Source organism: Grammomys surdaster, unplaced genomic scaffold (assembly GCF_004785775.1).
Source record: "Grammomys surdaster isolate TR1022 unplaced genomic scaffold, NIH_TR_1.0 61, whole genome shotgun sequence".
NCBI classification, from domain to species: Eukaryota; Metazoa; Chordata; class Mammalia; order Rodentia; family Muridae; genus Grammomys; species Grammomys surdaster.
This window is the reverse complement of record NW_021604563.1, coordinates 2,377,253-2,398,386: the sequence shown is the minus strand read 5'-3', so window position 1 is coordinate 2,398,386 and position 21,134 is coordinate 2,377,253. Positions and strand designations below refer to the sequence as shown.

Genomic DNA, 21,134 nt, shown 5'->3' with positions numbered 1-21,134 from the left:
CATGCTTTATTGATCGGTTAGCTGGTTTGGCATTATTTATCTTTTCTGACTAAATTTATCTTGAAATCTATTGTGTCATATAAAAGAAAGGCTATTCTGTTTGTTTTTAATTTCTACTTGGTTGTAATATTATTTTTTTATCATTTTGCTCTCTTTGTGTACTTGTTTAGAAAGCAGATTTGAGTCTTCTCTTTTACCCCACTCAGTGTTTTGGATGCTGTTAAGACCTTTACCTTCATAATATGGAAAGGTACATATTAATTCCTGGAACTTTTACTTTTTCCTAGTTAGTCTAAATTTTATCTGTTCTCTACTATGTATCCTCACCCTGATACCTAAGCCAAACACACAAAACCTCAAAAAGAAATAATTTCAGTCCAATTTCTTTTTTGAACATTTATGCAAAATTGCTTCATAAAATATTTGAATCCAAGAACACACCAAACATCAAACATCATGATCAAGTGGGTGTCATCCAAGTGATGCAGTGATGGTTCAATATAAAAAAATCCAACAATGTGATTCACCATAAAAACAATCTGAAAGAAAATAAAATGCAGGATCATCTCATTAGATGCTGACAAAGTGTTTGACCAAATCAAACTTCCCTTTATGTTAAAAGTCTTGGAGAGATCGGAGATACAAGGTCCAAAACTAAACATATTAAGGCAATGTACAGCAAGGAAATAGCCAACATAAATTAAATGGAGAGAAAGTTAAAGCAATTCCAGTAAAATCAGGGACAAGACACAGCTGTCTATACTCTATATATCTACAAAACATAACACTTGAAGTTCTAGGTAGAGCAATAACACAGTTAAGGAGATCAAGGGGAAACAAATAGGAAAGGGTGCAGTAACAGAATTGTTCTTTGCAGATGATAAGATAGTATACATAAAATACTCTAGAAATTGTACCAGGGAACTCCTACAGCTGACAAAAACATTCAGCAAAGTAGTTGGGTACAAACTAAACTAAAACAAAAAGATCAGTAGCCCTCCTTTATACAAGTGATAAACATGTTGAGAAAGATATTAGGGAAAAAAACAACCTTAACAATAGCCACAAATCATATAAAACATCTTGGGGGTAACTCTAACCAAGCAAGTTAAAGACCTATATGACAAGACCTTCAAGTTTTGACGGAAGAAATTGAGGAAGATACCAGAAGATGGAAAGATCTCCCATGCTCATGGATCAGGACCATTAATATAGTACAAATGGCCATCTTAACAAAAACAATCTACCGAGTCAATGGAATTCTTATCTAAATCCCAATACTATTATTTACAGAACTTAAAATAGCAATTCTAACTTCACATGGAAAACAACAAGCCCAGGATGATGAAAATAATCTTGTACAATATAAGAACTTCTGGACCCAAGGGCTGCTCCTCCCACTGATATCTAACAAGGCAATCCTCTGCCACATACTCTGCCAGAGCCATGCATCCATCCATGTATATTCTTTGGTTTGTGGTTCTATTCCCAGGAGCTCTGGGGAGTCTGGTTGGTTGATATAGTTGTTCTTCCTATGAGGTTGCAAACCCCTTCAGCTCCTTTAGTCCTTCCCCTAACTCTTTCATTGGGGTCCCCGGGCTCAGTCCAATGGTTGGCTGTGAGACTCCTCTGTATTTGTCAGACTCTGGCAGAGTCTATCAGGAGACAGCCGTATCAGTCTCCTGTCACAAAGCACTTCCTGGCATCCCCAATAGCAATAGTTTTGGTGACTGTATATGAGATGGACTTCCAGGTAGGGCAGTCTCTGGATGGCCTTTCCTTCAGTCTCTGCTCAACACTTTGTCTCCATGTTTCCTCCTGTGAGTATTTTGTTCCCAATTCTAAGAAACACTGAAGCATCCACTCTTTGATCTTCCTTCATCTTGAGCTTCATGTGGTCTGTGAATTGTACCTTGGGTATTGTGAGCTTTTGGGCTAATATCTACTTATAAGTGAGTGCATACCATGTGTGTTCTTTTGTGATTGGGTTACCTCACTCAGGATGATATTTTCTAGTTCCATCCATTTGCCTAAGAATTTTATGAAGTCATTGTTTTTAATAGCTGAGTAGTATTCCATTGTGTAAATGTACCACATTTTCTGTATCCACTCCTCTGTTGAGGGACATCTCAGTTGTTTCCAACTTCTGACTATTATAAATAAGGCTGATATGAACATAGTGGAGCATGACCTTGTCATATGTTGGAGCATCTTCGGAGTATATGCCCAGGAGTTTTATAACTGGGTCCTCAGGTAATATTATGTCCAATTTTCTGAGGAACCACCAGACTGATTTCCAGAGTGGTTGTACCAGCTTTCAAGCCACCAACAATGGAGGAGTGTTTCTGTTTCTCCACATCCTCACCAGCATCTGCTGTCATATGTGTTTTTGATCTTAGCCATTCTGACTGATGTGAGGTAGAATTTCAGGGTTGTTTTGATTTGCATTTCTCTGATGACTAAGAACGTTGAACATTTCTCTAGGTGCTTCTCAGATATTCAAGTTTGGTTCTGTGGGGTCTGATGCCCCAATGTTGTGGAATGTTGTAGCAGGAAGACAGGAGTGGGTGCATGTGTGAGGGAGCACCCTCATAGAGGCAGGCGGAGGGGATTGGGGTTGCTGGAGGGGAGACCTGAAAAGAGGATAACATTTGAAATGTAAATAAAGAAAATATCCAAAAACTAAAAAAAAATAAAAATTAAAAAACAAAACTTAACAAACAAAAATAAAAGAAATTCTGGTGATATCACCACCATTCCTGATGTCAAGCTATACTACAGAGAAATAGTAACAGTAACTGCATTGTATTTCCATACAAATGGACAGGTTAAAAAATGAAACAGAATTAAAAACTCTTAAATAACCCCTCATGCCTAGAGCTACTTCATTTTTGACGTAGATGCCAAAACCATGCAATGGAAAAAGAAATCGTCTTCAACAAATGTTGCTGGTCTAATTGGATGTGTACGTGTAGAAGAATGCAAATAGACCCATATTTTTCATCCTGCACAAAACTCAAGGGATCAAAGATTGTAAGACCAGACACACTAAATCTAATAGAAGAGAACATAGGGAACTGCCTTGAATCTATTGGCACAGGAGATGGATTCCTGAAGAGAACATATATATCTCAGTACCTAAGATGAAAAATTAATAAATGGAACACTAGGAAACTGAAATTTTTCTGCAAAGCTAAAGATACCATCAATTGAATAAAATGGCAGACTACAAAATGAAAAATTATTCCTACATTCTACCTTACCTCAGTAAGAATGGTTAAGATCAAAAAGTGACAGCACATGCTGCCGAGGATGGGGAGCAAGGGGAGCACTCCTCCATTGGTGGTGGAAGTGCAAATATGTACAACCACTTGAAAATCAATTTGGCAATTTCTCCAGAAAACTGAGAATAGTTCTACCACAAGACCAGTTATACCACTCCTGGGCTTATACCCAAAGATTCCCTACTATAACATAAGGACTCTTGCTCTTCTATGTTTGTAGCAGTTTTATTCATAATAGCCAGAAACAGAAAACACCCTAGTTGTCCCTCTAAAGAGTGGATAAAGGAAATGTGATACATCTACACAATGAAATATTATTCAGCTATTAAAAACAAAGACATCATGAATTTTGCAGGCAAATGGATGGAACTAGAAAATATCCTGAGTGAGGTAATCCAGATCCAGAAAGACAATCATGGTAGCATTGTATGTACTCACTTGTAAGTGGATATTAGCCATAAAGTACAGTATAACTATGCAACCATCCACAAACCCCCACTCCCTAAATGAGTAATAAGGAAGGATCAATTTAGGAAGCATGGTTTTCACTCAGAAGGACAAATAAAGTAAACATTGGAGTTGGATGGTAGAAGGGAATTGGGTGTGAAAGAGAGTGAGAAAGAAAAAGGATGTGGGGCAAGTGTGGGTAAGGAGGGGACAGGGAGGGCTGAACAAGAGAACAGAAATAGATATGGTGCATCTCTGGGACTGGCTTGAGACTTGGGACCCTCCCAGGAGTCTATAGGTGTGACCTTAGTTGAGACTCTGAGTAGGGAGGGATATGGATACTGAAGTGGCCACTTCCTGTAACCAGGTAGGACTTCCAGTGGAGAGAAGGGGACATCAACCCATGCACAAAACCTTCTACACAAACTTTCTCCTGTCTACAAGATGTAAAGGACTAAAATTGGAACAGAGATTGAGGAAATGGCCCAACCAATGCCTGGCTCGATTTGAAAACCATCCCGTAGGAGAGAGCTAACATCTGACACTATTATACTCTGCAATGCTTGCAGACAGGAGCCTAGCCTGTTTCCTGAGATGGTCTACCCAGCAGCTGACTATAACAAATGCAAAGACCAAGAGCTGAAGATCAGATAGAGCTCTTGAGTCTTTGGAAGGAGTAGGGGATAGGATTAAGTGACCTGGAGGGATCAAAGACATTACAAATAAACCCACAGAATCAACTAACCTGCGTCCATGGTGGTTCATAGAGAATGAACCACCAACCAAAAAACATTCAGTGGCTAAACCTAGCCCCCCCCCCCTACAAATTTGTTGCAGATATGTAGCTTGTTCTTCATATGGGTCACCTAGCAATTCGAGTGGGGACTGTTTCTGATTCTGCTACCTGCTATTGGATCCCCCGTCCCTTAGCTCGACTTATTGGAAGGACCTCAGTGGGAAAGGATGAACGTAGTACTGCTGGGACTTGATGTCCTAGCGTGGTTAAGTATCTAAGTGGGGGCTTCCCCTTCTCTGAGAATAATTGGGGGATAAAGGAGGAAGGGATTTATAAGGATTGTACTGAAAAGAGGAAGAAGGTGGAGTGGTGACCAGAATGTAAAGTGAATAAATAAATAAATTAAATTAAAAAAGGTGATGTTATAAGCAGAGTCTTTCAGTACTTATATTTTTAACTTGGTTACTTTCACTCAGATAATTATTTTGAAGTTTGTCCAAATATCAACAGTTGTTTTCTGTTACATATTATTTCACTACATTGATACATCAAAAATTGTTCTTTTAGTTAATTCATCATGTTCATTTGAATAAATAAAAATATCCACTGCCAAGAAAGTATATGAATTTTGTGTTTTAAAATTTTAAATGATTTCATATTTATATTTTTATGTAAGACATTATTGGTTAATTAAAGACTTTGATTATATTTACTTTTAGAATCAGAAGCTGTTTTTGGTTTGCATGCATTTATATAACTATTTTGAGTTAGTTTTTTCATAAGATACAGATGTAGATTACATTTTGAATATTTTTTACATATGGTTTTCCAATGATTTTACAGTAAATTTAAAGTGTAGTCTCTCATTTATTTACATTTCATGTTTATTAAAAATAGATTTGCTAATATGGCATATTTTTGTATGAGACTAGTTCTTACTATCCCCAAGCCTGCAAGGAGCTTGAAATGTAAATTAGCTGGTTTTGACCTTAAACTTAGGATTCTTTTTCCTTACCCTCATGAGTGCTAGGATTATAACAGTGTGGTATGGAACCTAACTCAACAGCTTGTTAGTAAAAATGAGTACTCTAAGGATATTTTTATTAATCAATTTTGAATGAAAAATGAAAAATTCTCTATAATGCTATAAATCTATTGATCAAATTTAGACAAAATGACATCTCAAATAATCATACTTTTAAAGTCTTCTCATATGTATTTGAGCTGGACTTCCATAACCCACATTGTTCTTAGAAGTACTATTTTCCTGGTTCCTATTAGGATAGCTCATTAAGCCCAAACAATGGCATTCAACCTCTTTCCTAATCCAAATTACTAGATGATTATTTTTTTCTTGTAGTATTTAATGGATGAAAATTTTACATGTGAAGGAGAATGTGTGTGTGTGTGTGTGTGTGTGTGTGTGTGTGTGTGACAGAAAGAGAGACAGAGACAGGCAGAGAGGAAAAGACAGACAAACAAAACAAGAGAAAGAAACAAACAGAGATAAGAAAAGGAGGAGGAGAAAGGAGGCAGAAAATATAGAAAAGAAAAGTGACATATTGGGATTATTATCCTTAATGGTTTCTTTTGTTTCTATAAGTTTTAGCTTTTATCTCCTTAAATACTGGTTCTACCAAATTTTCTGACTGGCTTGTTGTTGTGGAATTACTTGTACATAATTTAAATTGAAGTCCCAGTTCTTAGTATTTTGGAGCACTATTGATGGTTTTCTATCTTTTTAAAATAAATTTTAATATCTCCCTAAAATATTGTTGTTTCTTCATCCCTGTTGTGAATAGTGATGAACCTCCCAAAGTATTCTTAATTTATTTTGTAATATTCCTTTTTATAACCTTTTATATCAGATTATTTCTTCTGTTTTTCTTCTCTTTGATGAAAATAATAATTCATGCATGTTGTTAGTTTCTATGTATAGGCTTTCAGGTGTTATTTATATGACAACCTTTTAATTATAAAATTCTTAAGCAATTTCAAATCTCTCTACTTATTATCTTATTCATTACCATGTGATTCAATGTTTTTGTTAAAACTGGATATTATGTATAGGACAGTAAAACATAGATGAACAGTATGCATCTTTACTTGAAAACCAAAACATTTTTAGGTTTTGGTAGAAAGCTAGTGAAGTCTTTTATGAACATGGATTGTTGATAATATGGACATGTCATGGACTCTAAAGCCTCAGACCCATGAGAAATTGACAAACTCTTCCCAGAATGTAAAGTGCAGAGTGGTGACAAGTCCTCTGATCCATGTTAGATTGTTGATTGTGTGTGTAAAATGTGTACATCATAGCTTTCTCACTTTGGCTTTTTATGACCCAAGGAATGCTTGTAAAGAAACTACATGGAGAACTGCAGCTGACTTCCAGATATGTCTCTGAAAATATCCAGAACCAGCCTTCCAAATTCAAACTGGTATTTCCAATATTGGATTGATTGATTTCTAGGCCAGTCCATGATTGAGTCCGAATAACTGTTCACATTTAAGAAAAATACAAGAGTCATTATAACTTCTCTTTTTGATTCTCTGTTCCACAAGGTCTAAAACCTTGAGGCAAGGCAGCTTGTTTCACCTGGGGTATAGGAAAGCAAAGGTAGGTCAGGAAGGTATGTCTAATACAGCTTCCCAGTTACCATTGTCAGGGCACTCAGAAAGCTCACAGGTCAGTATCATTCTTTGTCCTGGCATCAATATGTCTCATCTGTCACTCTGGCAGCCACCGTGCTCCTTCAGCATCCTGCAGATTAAACACAAACACTTACTCTTCCCCATATTAAATCACTGATTGATATCATGTCATATGCCAGTAAGTAGATCCTTCCCTTTCACCTATGCATAAGTATGCCTAGTTGTAGAATGCCATAGACACTCAGCAGAAAGTTCTTGGCATCTAATTTTTTTAAAAAAATTAAAATATAAAGAATATAATTTAAATAAATTTGTGGTGTATGGAGATATATCTCCCTCCTGTCATGGGAATACTTTTATTCCTACCTATCTTGTTAAAGCTTGTCTTTAACAACATCAACATGTTGGCAGCCAAAAAACATGACTTGAAAATGAAAATAGTCCCCCAGACAGAGTTATTAAATTAACAGGGTGGCAAGCCAAGGATAGGTAAGATTCTGCACAGAGCCTTACCAACCTAAGACAGAAGTGCATTGCTTTTGATAATGCATATTCCACTATGGGTAATGAAGACATTCTTGACAGAACAACCTAAGACAGGCTAAGTCTTGTTTATGAAATAAAAAAAGGAGAGAGGCAGAGAATCTTGGGGCTGATTGGCAAGAACATGGGCCAAGGGCCAAGGACAAGGAAATGGGCTGCTTGGCAGGAATATGACATTAGCTAAGGACAAGGAAGTGAGCTTCAGGCAGGATCCTTACATTAGGCTAGAACAAAGAAGTAATTTCAGGTAAAAATCTAAATCTTAGGCTGGAACAAAGAAGTAATTTGAGGCAGGAATCTAAATATTAGGCTAGAAAAAAAGAAGTAATTTTAGGTGGAAATATAAATCTTAGGCTAGAACAAGGAAGTAGGCTCCAGGCATGAAAATAACTTTGGGCTAGGACAGGGAAGTAGGCTCAGATATTTTGGTCATCCTGATAAGCCTTTAGAAACAGTGATCACAGGAGTGATCACGGGCCTTTGTTTATTGTCTTGCTTGTTCTTTGACTGTTTGTGTTTATTGTCTTCTTTGTTCCTTGAGTATTTACATTTATTGTATTGCTATTTCCTCAACCTAGAACCAACCTTAATTCTTGCATGTAATTAAAATGGTATAAAATCAAAAGGAAGAGGGGTTATAGGATAGGGGGTTTCTAGGGAGGGGAAATGGGGAAAGGGATGACATCTGAAATGTAAATAAATAAAATATCCAATAAAAAAAGAAAAAAAGAAACTATGCTTACAGAAATTAACTCATTCTGCCTCCTTGACTCAACTGTATAACATAAACAGGGCTTCCTTGTTCACTTGTTTGTAGTAACCTTCCCTTCCTCTTCAACTTCATATAATATACATTCTGATTCATGTGGCAGTAACTCCTCCATTAGAGCAAATCATAGCACCCAATTTCACCTTTTTTGTTTATATGTGTCTCTCTACCCTTTTTACACTCCTCACTGCCCTATTTAGTTAATGCCTAAAAGCATACAGAGAGCAGCAGGTCCTTACTTCATTCCTTACTGCCTTATTTAGTAAATGGCTGAATCCATGCAGAGGGCAGCAGGTCCCTTAATGATGAACATCTGACTACTAAGTTAGTCAGTTGAGGTAATGTTCCCAAGAAAATTGCAATAATGAAGGGGAAGGGAGTAATAAAACTAAAACAATAAGGGATAAAGGAAAACAGTAAAGGCACAGAAGGGGCACATTTCTATGTGTTGGTTGTAACACACAGGAAAGTAGAGTCCACAGCCAAGCAGCTGATATAGAAGTAAACAGTTAAATGTTGGCACGTTGAATTGAGAGACAGGCAGTTATCTGCTAACAAGTAAAACCTAGATACTGGCAGTTTTATATTGGTGGTTTCAGGAGATTTGGGGATACCAGGCAAGTAGAATGGAGGAGAAATTGCAGTCTCCTCAGTCCTTGGGCTGTTTTCAGTAGCCTTTGGTTTCCAGGGAAAGGCCTGATGAAAGTAGTTTCTTGAAAAAATAAAATAAAAATAAGTAAGCAAATAAATACAAGGAGAAAATTGAGGGGATAGTTAAGGGATCCAAATACATTTCTGATTCTGCTTGTGGGTTAGTTGTTTTCATTTCAAATTCTGCAGAACAACAAGCAGCACACCCATGAGAGACCATGAAGTGGTCCAAAAGATCCTGGATAAGGTGGCTCTTCTCAGCAACTTTCACTGGTAACCCTAATAACTGAACCTGATACCCATGAGTGTGGCATGTGGGAGGATATATCTATGACCTAGGTGGTAACTGTGACTCAGGCAGCAATTATGACCTAGATAGAATGGTATAAATGGTTGGGATAGCACACAGTTTCAGTGCTACTGGGGCAGGTATAGTGTGTACAATGTAGCCAACAGCATTGGAATGGTATCTCTAGGACCAAGGAGGTATATAGTCAAAGATAATAATCTTGGTGGTTTTAAGCAATATCCAGTTTTTGTACAATATGACCCAAGTAACCCACAAGGTGTAATTCTAATGTGTCTGATAATTGTGTCCATGTATGTAAGACTGGTCAGGGGAGAAGCCCTTAGGACTTTGCTTTTCACCCAGTGGCTTGGTCACGTCTTCCCATACCTGATTGTACTAATTACTGCATCCATTTTGGGGGTATTTCTCTAAATACCTGGAGTCCCAGTGTTCTCTGTTCAACTATTTGGACAATGTGATAAGCATGATATTTAGACAGACTTTGATGACATACCAATTACCATCACATATGCGTGACACCTGCTCCTTATAATGAAATATAATTAAATTTGGAATGAATTGGATCCACCCCTGAGTGCTTGGGCACACAATACTGATAGTGTGGATGAAGCCAAATTATGTTGCCACATGCTAGAAAGTGTTTTCACTTATGGTCAGATTGATGTCTTCTGCTCATATTTAAAAAAAAAATAGTGACATGCTTTGAGGCTTCAGTCTCTTTTCCTTGTGAAAATATCATTGGTTTAATTATAGATAGTCATTGTTTTGTTAGATCCTTGGTATCAGCCTTACATTATAGATTCAAGCATCTCAGCATATGTCCCCTGGACTATGAAGATTCATTATGAATACCTAAAATAAGAAGGGAAGAAGGGTTGGTAAAGATCTTTTCCAATCTGTTGGTTGCCATTTTGTCCTATTGACATTGTCCTTGTCTTCTAGAAGCTTTGAAATTTTGTGAGGTTCCATTTGTCAATCCTTGATCTTAGAGCATAAGCCATTGGTGTTCTGTTCAGGAAATATTCTCCTGTGCCTATGTACCAACGTTTCATCGGATAGAGGGCTAATATCCAATATATACAAAGATCTCAAGAAGTTAGACTACAGAGAACCAAATAACCCTAATAAAAATGAGGTACAGAGCTAAACAAAAAATTCTCAACTGAGGAATACTGCATGGCTGAGAAGCACCTAAAGAAATGTCCAACATCCTTAGTCATCAGAGAAATGCAAATCAAATCATACCTGAAATTCCACCTCACACCAGTCAAAATGGCTAAGATCAAAAACACATATGACAGCAGATGCTGGTGAGGATGCGGAGAAACAGAAACACTCCTCCATTGTTGGTGGCTTGAAAGCTGGTACAACCACTCTGGAAATCAGTCTGGTGGTTCCTCAGAAAATTGGACATAATATTACCTGAGGACCCAGTTATAAAACTCCTGGGCATATACTCCGAAGATGCTCCAACATATGACAAGGTCATGCTCCACTATGTTCATATCAGCCTTATTTATAATAGTCAGAAGTTGGAAACAACTGAGATGTCCCTCAACAGAGGAGTGGATACAGAAAATGTGGTACATTTACACAATGGAATACTACTCAGCTATTAAAAACAATGACTTCATAAAATTCTTAGGCAAATGGATGGAACTAGAAAATATCATCCTGAGTGAGGTAACCCAATCACAAAAGAACACACATGGTATGCACTCACTTATAAGTGGATATTAGCCCAAAAGCTCACAATACCCAAGGTACAATTCACAGACCACATGAAGCTCAAGATGAAAGAAAACCAAAGTGTGTATTCTTTGGTCCTTCTTAAAAGGTATAACAAAATACCCAGGGGAAGAGATACAAAATACGGAGCAGAGACTGAAGGAAAGGTCATCTAGAGACTGCCCCATCTGGGAATCCATTCCATATATAGAGGAACCCATGGGTCCCATCGCATATGTAGCAGAGGATGGTCTTGTCAGATATCTATTGTGGGAGAGCCCCTTGGGCCTGTGCAGGCTTGTTGTCCCAGTGTAGGGGGATGCCAGGACAGGGAAGGGGGAGTGGGTTGGTAGGTTAGGGAACTCCCTCATAGAAGCAGGGGGAGAGAGGATGGGATAGGAGGTTTCCAGAGGGGTAACCGGGAAAGGGGATAACATTTGAAATGTCAATAAATAAAATATGTAATAAAAAATAAAAAAAAATGGAAGAAGGAAGGAAATGTTATAAAATGAGTACAGACTTGAGAGCCTGTGTGTTGCTGATGGCCATGCCAATGATTCTAAAGCCCATAGGAAACTGGCAGTCTTTCCCTTCGTCAAGGCACAGAGGGATGGCAAAACCTTCTTTTGGTGCAAGTGAGAGTGTTGTTAGTGCGTTCATTCTAACTTTCTTCACTACCTGGATACTTGCTTTTGGGGATTGTTACAAAGATTGCTCCAACTTGAGTTTCATTAAACCGGATCCCTTGATTCAGCAATATGCCATAAACTTCAGCTATATAGGATATCCCCACCTCCTCATTTTAATGTATAGAATAAACACAGTGAGCTTCTGGGATGTTGTGTCTTCTTCCTAAGTAAGCCAAGACCATCAAATCCCAGCTTTTCTGTGTGCACATGTTTGTCATTATTTTCTCCATTCATTAGCAACTCCCATTAAGTCAATTCCTCAAGTTGTACAGTGCATGGCAGTTTTTGTTGCTACTAATTGTTTTTACATTTGATATAATGAATCTAGTTAGTCTCAAATCCTGTTTTTATTGCTAATTCTTTTGGCTTTGTCTTGTAGTTAGGGCATTTAAAACATGGTTGCTTGTTGTTTCTCAATTATTTCAGAATACTACTTTGCCTTTATTTGTAGCATTTTCCTTTAAATTTTGTGTAAGTGAAAGCCTTACCAAGCAGGTCTCTCTCCACATTCTTATTTAATTATACACGTGCTTGCTGGATATTTTACAGATGTGATTTGCACTATTATCTATTGTCTTAGTTTTGTGTCACAACAAGCTGGGCTCTGCATCTGTGATTCTTGTGAATGATATTTTGCAGAGAAAACAAATGACATCCAAGGTTTTTTGTATTTTTAATGAGTCTTTCATGTTGTAGAATGAGTGTGTGTTTGTGTGTGTGTGCTTTTATGTGTGTGTGTGTCCTTCTGAAACTTTTGGCTAGACCTTTAACCTTTTTAAAATTTTATGCAGTATATATTTTTCATGATCTTTCCTTCTACCAAGCCTTCCCAGAACATATCCACATCCCTAGCTCCCTATCTACCCAACTTCTTGTCCTTTTTCTCTCTCAACAAGAAAAAAAAATCATAGAAACATAAAACCTCAAAAGAACCACAAAGCCTGGGGCTGGAGAGATGGCTCAGTGGTTAAGAGCACTGACTGTACTTCCAGAGGTCCTGAGTTCAAATCCCAGCAACCACATGCTGGCTCACAACCATCTGTAATGAGATCTGATGCCCTCTTCTGGTGTGTCTGAAGACAGCTACAATGTATTCATATATATAATAAATAAATAAATCTTAAAAAATAAGAACCACAAATCCTAATAACAATAGCATAGTCTAAATGAAGATGGATTTAAATGGAGTTATCATATAATTGTGGTAAAATACAACATTTAAACATTATAACTTTCTAAGTAAAATGCCTAGTGCCAAGCGTGGGTTAAATCCTTCTTGAGTCATCAAGAAGGGAGCCCCATAGATACCTACTAACCATGATAGGATACTATCAAGGCTATTGGTTACGTTCCAAAACCTGATATTAATACCCTATTGCTGAAGACACTGAATAGGATCATTGAATACAGAGAAATTGAGCTCCTGTCCAACTAGAAGCTTCACCTCTATTGATAAGTGTTCATAGTGGTGTAAGACACTGACCATGCTACAAGATTTTAAAAAATCTAATTATCAATCTCATCCAACTAAAAGTGTTGGTAGCTAGAACAGTGTCCTTCCTGTAAGATATATCCCCTGATACAAGAGTGGCTCAAATGTAAGTCAGTCAGCAAACCACTTTTCTTTTAAGACATAGTACACACTGCTAAATTGGCCAAGAACCTGAAAATAGATATGTCATAGCACCTAGGGTAATGCCTACTACTACTATTCTGCTTAAGGAACATAACAATAAAATGGCAATGAATCATTCCAATTAATCAGAGCATTGTTCAAACTTCATTGGAGAAGTTTCTTCCTGAACAACAGAAATTCACACAGAAAAACCTAGCTAAACTGTAATATGTAGAGAGTGAAAGAATTTGTGTTACTCATCTTGAAATATAATGTCTTTATCAAATCCCTCTTCTCAAAGGCTCAGGTATCCAGATGGAAGAAGAGGTAGAAAAATTGTAGGAACTGGACACAAAAGATGAATTTAAGGAGACACTATTCCAGACAAAATAGGGCTGATAGACACACATGAACTCACAGAGACTATAACAACATGCAAAAGACCTGTACAAAGTTCAAGCACACAAAATCTCATTGTGGATGGGAAGAAGTCGGAACAAAATTCCACCATTATCCAATAAGGTATTTACAATATATATATATATATATATATATAGTCTGTGGAGTTTAGTTTCGCTGTTGATAGGAATAAATTTTGAATAGACGTCAATCATCAGTTATTCATGTGTTGGAGGGGATGGCATTCTTCGTTTGTGTTTCTTTCCTTTTATTAAATTATAAAAGTTCAAATGTACCCCATAGGAAACATATGATACCCCATTTTCCCCAATAATGAATGAAACCTTAGGAAATTTCTTTTATAAAAATGCAAATAGGAAAAAATCTAAGTAGAAATCATTGACTCTCTGGTGACCAAACTAAATTTTTCCCTGGTTTATTGCAATGAAGGTTTACATCCTACCTAGTATCCTATCTGAGGTATCTTATTTCTCTTAAGGGAAGAGTACATTCCATAGAGACAAGAGGGTGTATTGTCAAGTCTCAGAATTTCTGCTCTACAATAATAACTAACTCAAGGCCTTTATGAATTCTTATAAAACTTTTAAACTATTCTTGTCCATTTATATGGCAGCCTCATCTTCCTCCAGTGTTCTGTTACTGGTACACAAACATGTAATCCCCAGATTTCCATGGAGATATCTTTATTTTCTGAGGTATAATTTGGCATTCTGACAAACTCAAGAAACATTATTATTTCATATATTTTCATTGTATTTGTAGTTCATTTGTGACTGATATCCTTTGTAGATTTTTAGATAGACAGTAAAAGCAAGAAATCTGGACTCTCATTCAAAGAATCATTGGGGCCACTGAGTTTACCATAGATGGTAGAGTAATAATAACAATGAACTCTATAGTTAGAAGTTTTTTGTACAAATACAGGGAAATTACTGTTATTTGTGCAAAAATTCTAGTGTTAGAGGTGATGAAAATTGGAAAGATTTTACATATATTTTGAAAGTAAAATCAATGGGATGCATTCACTGATTGGAGGAAAGGTATGAGAAGGAAACAGTAGTTGCTTATTATGATAAAATTTTGTTTTGAGAAAGTATAAGATTAGACTATTATTTATTTAAATATCTAAGTCTATTAAAAGTAGATTTTGGAAAAAGACTAGAAGAGATTTTTGGGGACTATATATTTAAGACATCTCTCAGATACTAAAGTAGGATATAAAAGCCTAAGTGTAAAAAAAAAACCTTACATTCAAAGATGTCTGGATAAATGAATACATTTGGTAGGTAGAAGAGTATAAAAAGTATTTGAATATTGGGTGAGATGCCCAAGGGAATGTGCAGACATTAAAGTCAATTGTAAAGAAGGATGACAGAAAATTTCAATATAATTTGGTCAAAGAGTTGAGGAACTAGTAAAGGAGACAATAGTTACAGGTGACAGAAAGAATAAATAAATTCCAAAGTAAGAGAACTTGAGGAGAAAATTTTAAAATTGAGTCCATGAACTTCATATATGCCAAGTCTGTGATTTTGAATTTTTGACTTTATGCTAGTATAAAATTGAGACAAAATCTGTAGAAACTATACTTGAATTTTCAGCTCAGATCTTTCCTTTGGCTGGTAGTTCACTATAGGAACACTTCATAAGTCTGGGTAGCATAATCAAGCTGCTGATGCTAGTCAGTAAAGTAATAATATTGCAAACAACTGATGTTTTTATAAGATACTCTATTTCCACCCTTTTTATTTCATACTGTTTTTTTTACCTTATCTCTTGTCTACTACTATAGGTTAATATATATTGTTTGAGAAATTTTTAAGGTATGATGTAGTAAACTATGATGTTTATAGGGAATTCATATTAAATATATTTTTCATTTTTACATTTTAAACTTACTATATTTTTTATTAAAACTTAACCATATTTTCAAGCAACATCCCTGGATAAAATATTGCTTTAACTTTAAGATGATGACTGAGGATTGAACAGTGCCCCTGATTAAAGAGATGTGGATTGGATAATACGGGCAAATTATATATATTATTCTTTTCTGAGTAGAGATATATTATACATACTGAAAGGAAGAGAGATGGTAGCATAGGAGTTGAAAGCAGACAAATAATAGCAAGAAAACCATTTGGGAGTTTTTTATGCTATGTAAATTAAGAAAATATAAAAGTAGGATCAACATAGCATGAAATTTTAAGTAGAAGAAGGCATGAACATATATATATATGAATAGAAGATAAATAAATAAACTTTCCATATTAGCCAGCAATACCAAAGGTTTTCATAAGGATTTTGTGTTAGATAAATGTTAGTGGAAAAACTCACAATGTTATCCAGCTTCTTTCTATAAAGTTCCCGATTCAATCTGCTTATGGAAAATGTGCAATCTATGTCATTCCACATCCAAGATCATTCAGTTCAGTCTCATTGATCTAGGCCTGTATATATATATATATATATATATATATATATATATATATACACACACACATACACATACACATATACATATACTTTCCAGTAACATCACCCTGGAGATTATACTTTTTATAATTGGACTTTGGAGATACCTTATGCATATTTAGACCATAACACTGACAAATTCAAATATAACTGAAGATGAATTAATTTCCCTTTCTCAATGAAATAGTTTATGACTAGCCATTCTGTTCAGCTCTTTGCACAAATGGCTGTCTTTCATTTATCTTTCGTTTTGAATCATGGCCTTGGCATACAGCTCATACTTGTTTCAAACTCACAGTATTCCTATTATCCCAGTGTTCTGAGCATCAGCAGAGGAGGCCTTCAAAGTATGTGTGGCTCTATTTTCATTCTTTTGAATCTGTGCTTCCTTTATGGTATGTTTTCACCAATTGAATGAAACAGAAATGAAATTATAGAACATATTTAAAATTTTGACTCTCACTTTTACTCTTTTAGAACACAATTGCAATGTAAATATAACCAGAGCCTGGACACCACAGGAGAAGGAGTGAAAAATGATTGATATGTCAAAATGGATTAAGGAAATCTCACAAGACCTCATCCCTACATGAAAAGCTACACACAATTAAAGACTTTTTGGAGGGGTAGAATTATTCCTTCTTCATGATGAAGCACCTAAGTTCTTAACCAATATCGATTTCTTATTTTTTTTCAGACCCAAGTTTGCATTTCTTGTCTAAAAGAAGTAAAAGTAAATACCCTCACTCAAACATTAAATCATAGCTTAAAGACCTCAAAGACAATCTTGAAATATTAAAAAAATCTATTATTTCTGAAATGGAGTTGGAACTAGGCCAGATGTTACCATGTTTATAAGCTGCTAGTTTGACAACCTATCATATATGGTTACATAGTAACTAGTACCACTGTTTAACATCACATAAAATTTAGTGTCCCTTTTCCACTTTTTCATTTAAAATACATCAGAAACTAAATGAAGAAAAACTAGGAATTCTGTGTGGTCTGTCTATACATTGTTATACCTCTCATTAAAATTAATAAATTATGCTGTAAAATGGAATGGACTTTAATATATAATTACTAATGCTAAAATGGGAGGGAAATATTTTCTGTATAAGAAACAACATGAAATATAAGTTGTAACAAAATTGTACCATATTCTTGTCTTAATTACCCTGCATATGTTAATGATGCAGATAATATTTTCTATATCTCCTTTCTATTTTTGGCTAATGCTTCTGGTAAGATATTTTGCTAACAGGTGAAAAAACAAAGAGATTCTGTTTTGCTCATTTGTAAGTACTCATTAATTAAACACATAACTAGACTGATGGTCGACAGATGTCAAATGCTACAAATAGGTGTGTTTTTTAAACACATTTTTTGTTTTATTTTGTTTACTTTGTCTTTATTTATAAACTATTTTGGAGAAAATGTTTTATTTTGGTATACATATCTTGTTGTTGTTATACAACACCTTCCATTCTGAGTGATGTATGTCTTTTAATTGTCTCTCCCTAATTTATTTATGGTAATTCAAATTATAAATACATGAAAACTTTAATGGAGATTATTTGAATTCTGTTTTATTATTTATAACTTCCTCTGTTTTATTTACTTTCCTTAAAATGCTTTTTGAATTTTGATTTAAAATATATTTCAAAAACATTCAATAATTTATTTTCCATTGTAAGTGTCTGGAATGTGTTATAATTTTCCTTAATAATCTCATTACATATATACATATATATATATATATATATATTCCCATGAATTTTATAAAATAATTCAATTTATTTTGAAACCAATCTCAGATTATAACATAACTATGCATGTTGCATTTACTACACTATAAAGATTCAAATGTTACAAATAGACTAAATAATGCTACCTTCCTTTTACTGTCTTAGCATTTGTATTACTGAAATAGCACAACATTATCACAAACAACTTGGGGAATAAAAAGTTTATTTCAACTTCAACTTTCAGATATCAGTCCACCACTAAAGGAAGTCAGGGCAGGAATTCAAACTGGGAGAGAATTTGGGACCAGGAACTGAGGCAGAAGCCTTTTGAGAGTTATTTACTGGCTTTATTCCCATGAGTTGCTCAAATTTTTAGTCTTATATCATGCAGGACCACCTACCCAGAAGTAACACTACCCACAGTGAGACTGTACCATCTCACATCAATCATCAATCAAGAAAATACAGTATGGTCCTGCCTACACACATATTTTAAAGATGTATATTTTTCAGTTGATATTTCCTTTACTCAAATGACATTAGCTCATGTCAGGATAACCTAAAATATAGCCATACAACTTCTTTTTCCTTATGTCCTAAAGAAAACCAGTCTACATTTACTAATTATGTGATTTTTTTATTTTTATAGTTATTTTCTCACAGCATAATTTTAATGTGAAGTAATTTTCAAATTTATCCCCTAAAGTAAATTGTATATCAGAACAGTCTAGGGAAGTTATGAAAAAGCAACAATCTATCCTATTATTTGTAATATCTCTCATATAAATTATTCACTATTTTGGTATAAAATAAAATTTAATGAACATTAGATGGGGAGAATATTCAAGAGATATTTATGAAGTTAATTTAGGGTAGGCCTCGAACCAATCATTAAATTAAGAAATTCACTCATGACTATGAACTACATTTTGAGATTAATGATATCCAAGAAAAGGTACAAGTCTAGAGAGTCTCTATAGCTACTAAATAAGACTATAGACAGCATTGTCTATTCAAAACCTTCTATTATATGAATAATTTCTGTCATAAGACAGCTAACTAATTTGAAAACATTTTTAGTTTTTTATAGATTTATAATATGTACCAGTAATATTTTATTTATACATATTATATTTATTTTTTGCAGTTCACCTCGAACATGGAATGTTACAAAACTTTTGTCAGACAAGTTAGTCTTCAAATCTAAAACACTAAAATGTTTCTCTGATATTATGTATTAAAATGTGGAGTACTTTCAAAGTACTTTGATTTTACTCACTTGTCAACAACCACACCAGATTGGGGTAAAGTTAGGGCTTGGGAAAAATAGTAACTTCAGGAATAGAACATAAATGGCCACAGAAGACAAATAGAGATCATGTCAACAAATATAAGTCTTTCTAGTATTGGGGCAACAGTTGTGACCTCCTTGAATTTCCTCTACCCGAGTGAAAGATTCATCATTGATTATCAGTTATAACATCCAGTTTTCAAATACTGACTTTCCTTTCCAATCTCCTTGCTGCTCTATTTCTTGTTAAATAAATTATGAATGTATATTCATGACTTTCCATTTACACAATAAGGGAATGAAAGCAATTTTCCTTAGAAATTTCGAAGGAATTAAATGAGCCCCCAGTTATCTTTCCCCCTGTACTTTATAGGCTTCTAGAGCATTGAGGAAACTACTCTGCTTTATATCCATTCCAATACTTAGTTTTACTCAGTTTTTTTGTTTCTAATAGTGGAAACTTTTTCATCTTATTTTCATTTTAATGTCATAAAATTTTAAAATGAAGTTTCTATATAGAATTTTTTCAGCTATTGGGAATGGCATACTGCAGACATTAAATTTGGCAAATTAAATCTCATATCAGCTGTGAGATATATTCCTCCATTATTTGTTCCATTATTTTGGTAGAATTTTTATATTAGTATTCTAAGACATTGATCTTTCTCATTTGGTTTATATCTCTAAAGCCTGTAATTTACTTTCTAAGCAAATTCCACAACTTATTTTCTTCAGCTCACAGGATATTTTCACAATGAGGGAAGTAAACAGAACTCAAATAAGAGTATGATCATAAAAGCAGAATATAATTAGTAAGTCTGAGAGTGCATTTGAGATTTGAACTGTATTCTAGTAATTTAAAATGAGATAAAAGACTTAATCATAAATATTGAAACATTAGTACATGAAATAGAAAATTAATATACTTAACCTTAACATGGAAAGTAAATACCTATATGTATTTTTTACTATACATAAAAGAAAAATAAGAAGACTGGTGCATTTGATTAAACAGCAATTTCTGAAGAAAATACTGTCAATTTTCATGCTGTGCTATATATTGCATTGTGACATATATATATATAATTTATATATCATATATATGATACATACGGTCTATAAAGAAGTCTTGGAAATCAGCATAAAAATACAAATAACACTCCATAGATGAAGAATGGGAACAGACTTGTTAAAAAAATACAGGTGTCTAGAGAGGTGTCTCAGTGAGAATATACTTTGTTTCCTTGAACCTACAACAAGAGGCTTTTAACTACCTTAACATCAGTTGCAGGGCATTTAACATCAGGCAAGCACTTTATGTCTATGTCAATAAGCATGACATAAACAGTCATGCAGGAACACATACACATAAAAAAGATAAAGGTAGCTTAAAAATAATAAAAATTAAAAATAAACAAACAACCAAAAAAAAAACAAAGAAAAGAAAATAGCCCTTATAGAGGCATTCATTGTAGATAAGGCTGATGTGCCACATGTACAACAGTAGATGGCAGAGAGAAGAGAAGCTATGTTTATTCTAGGTGAACATATGAATGATTATTAGTTTAATACTCCCTGAAAAAAAGAGAGCCTTAGATAATCACCTGGCATTCATCATGCTGGCCTTTACAGGTTTCCAGGGAAGGAACAAGAAAGAGGCTAGAAAAACCCTGCATTTCACAGTAGGTTCAACACAGGTCTGGAGGTGTGGCAGATAACCCCAACCCAATGCCATAATGCCCAAGCAGGGCATTGCACTACTGAGACCACTTC

General features: G+C 34.9%; 1 non-coding gene across 1 annotated transcript; it reads left to right on the top strand.

Moving 5' to 3' along the window:
• The first annotated feature begins 20,808 nt into the window (after positions 1 to 20,808).
• On the top strand, positions 20,809 to 20,934 carry LOC114609746. The gene has a single exon (XR_003709581.1). It is a non-coding gene; the product is annotated as a small nucleolar RNA SNORA17 (small nucleolar RNA).
• Positions 20,935 to 21,134: the final 200 nt, after the last annotated feature.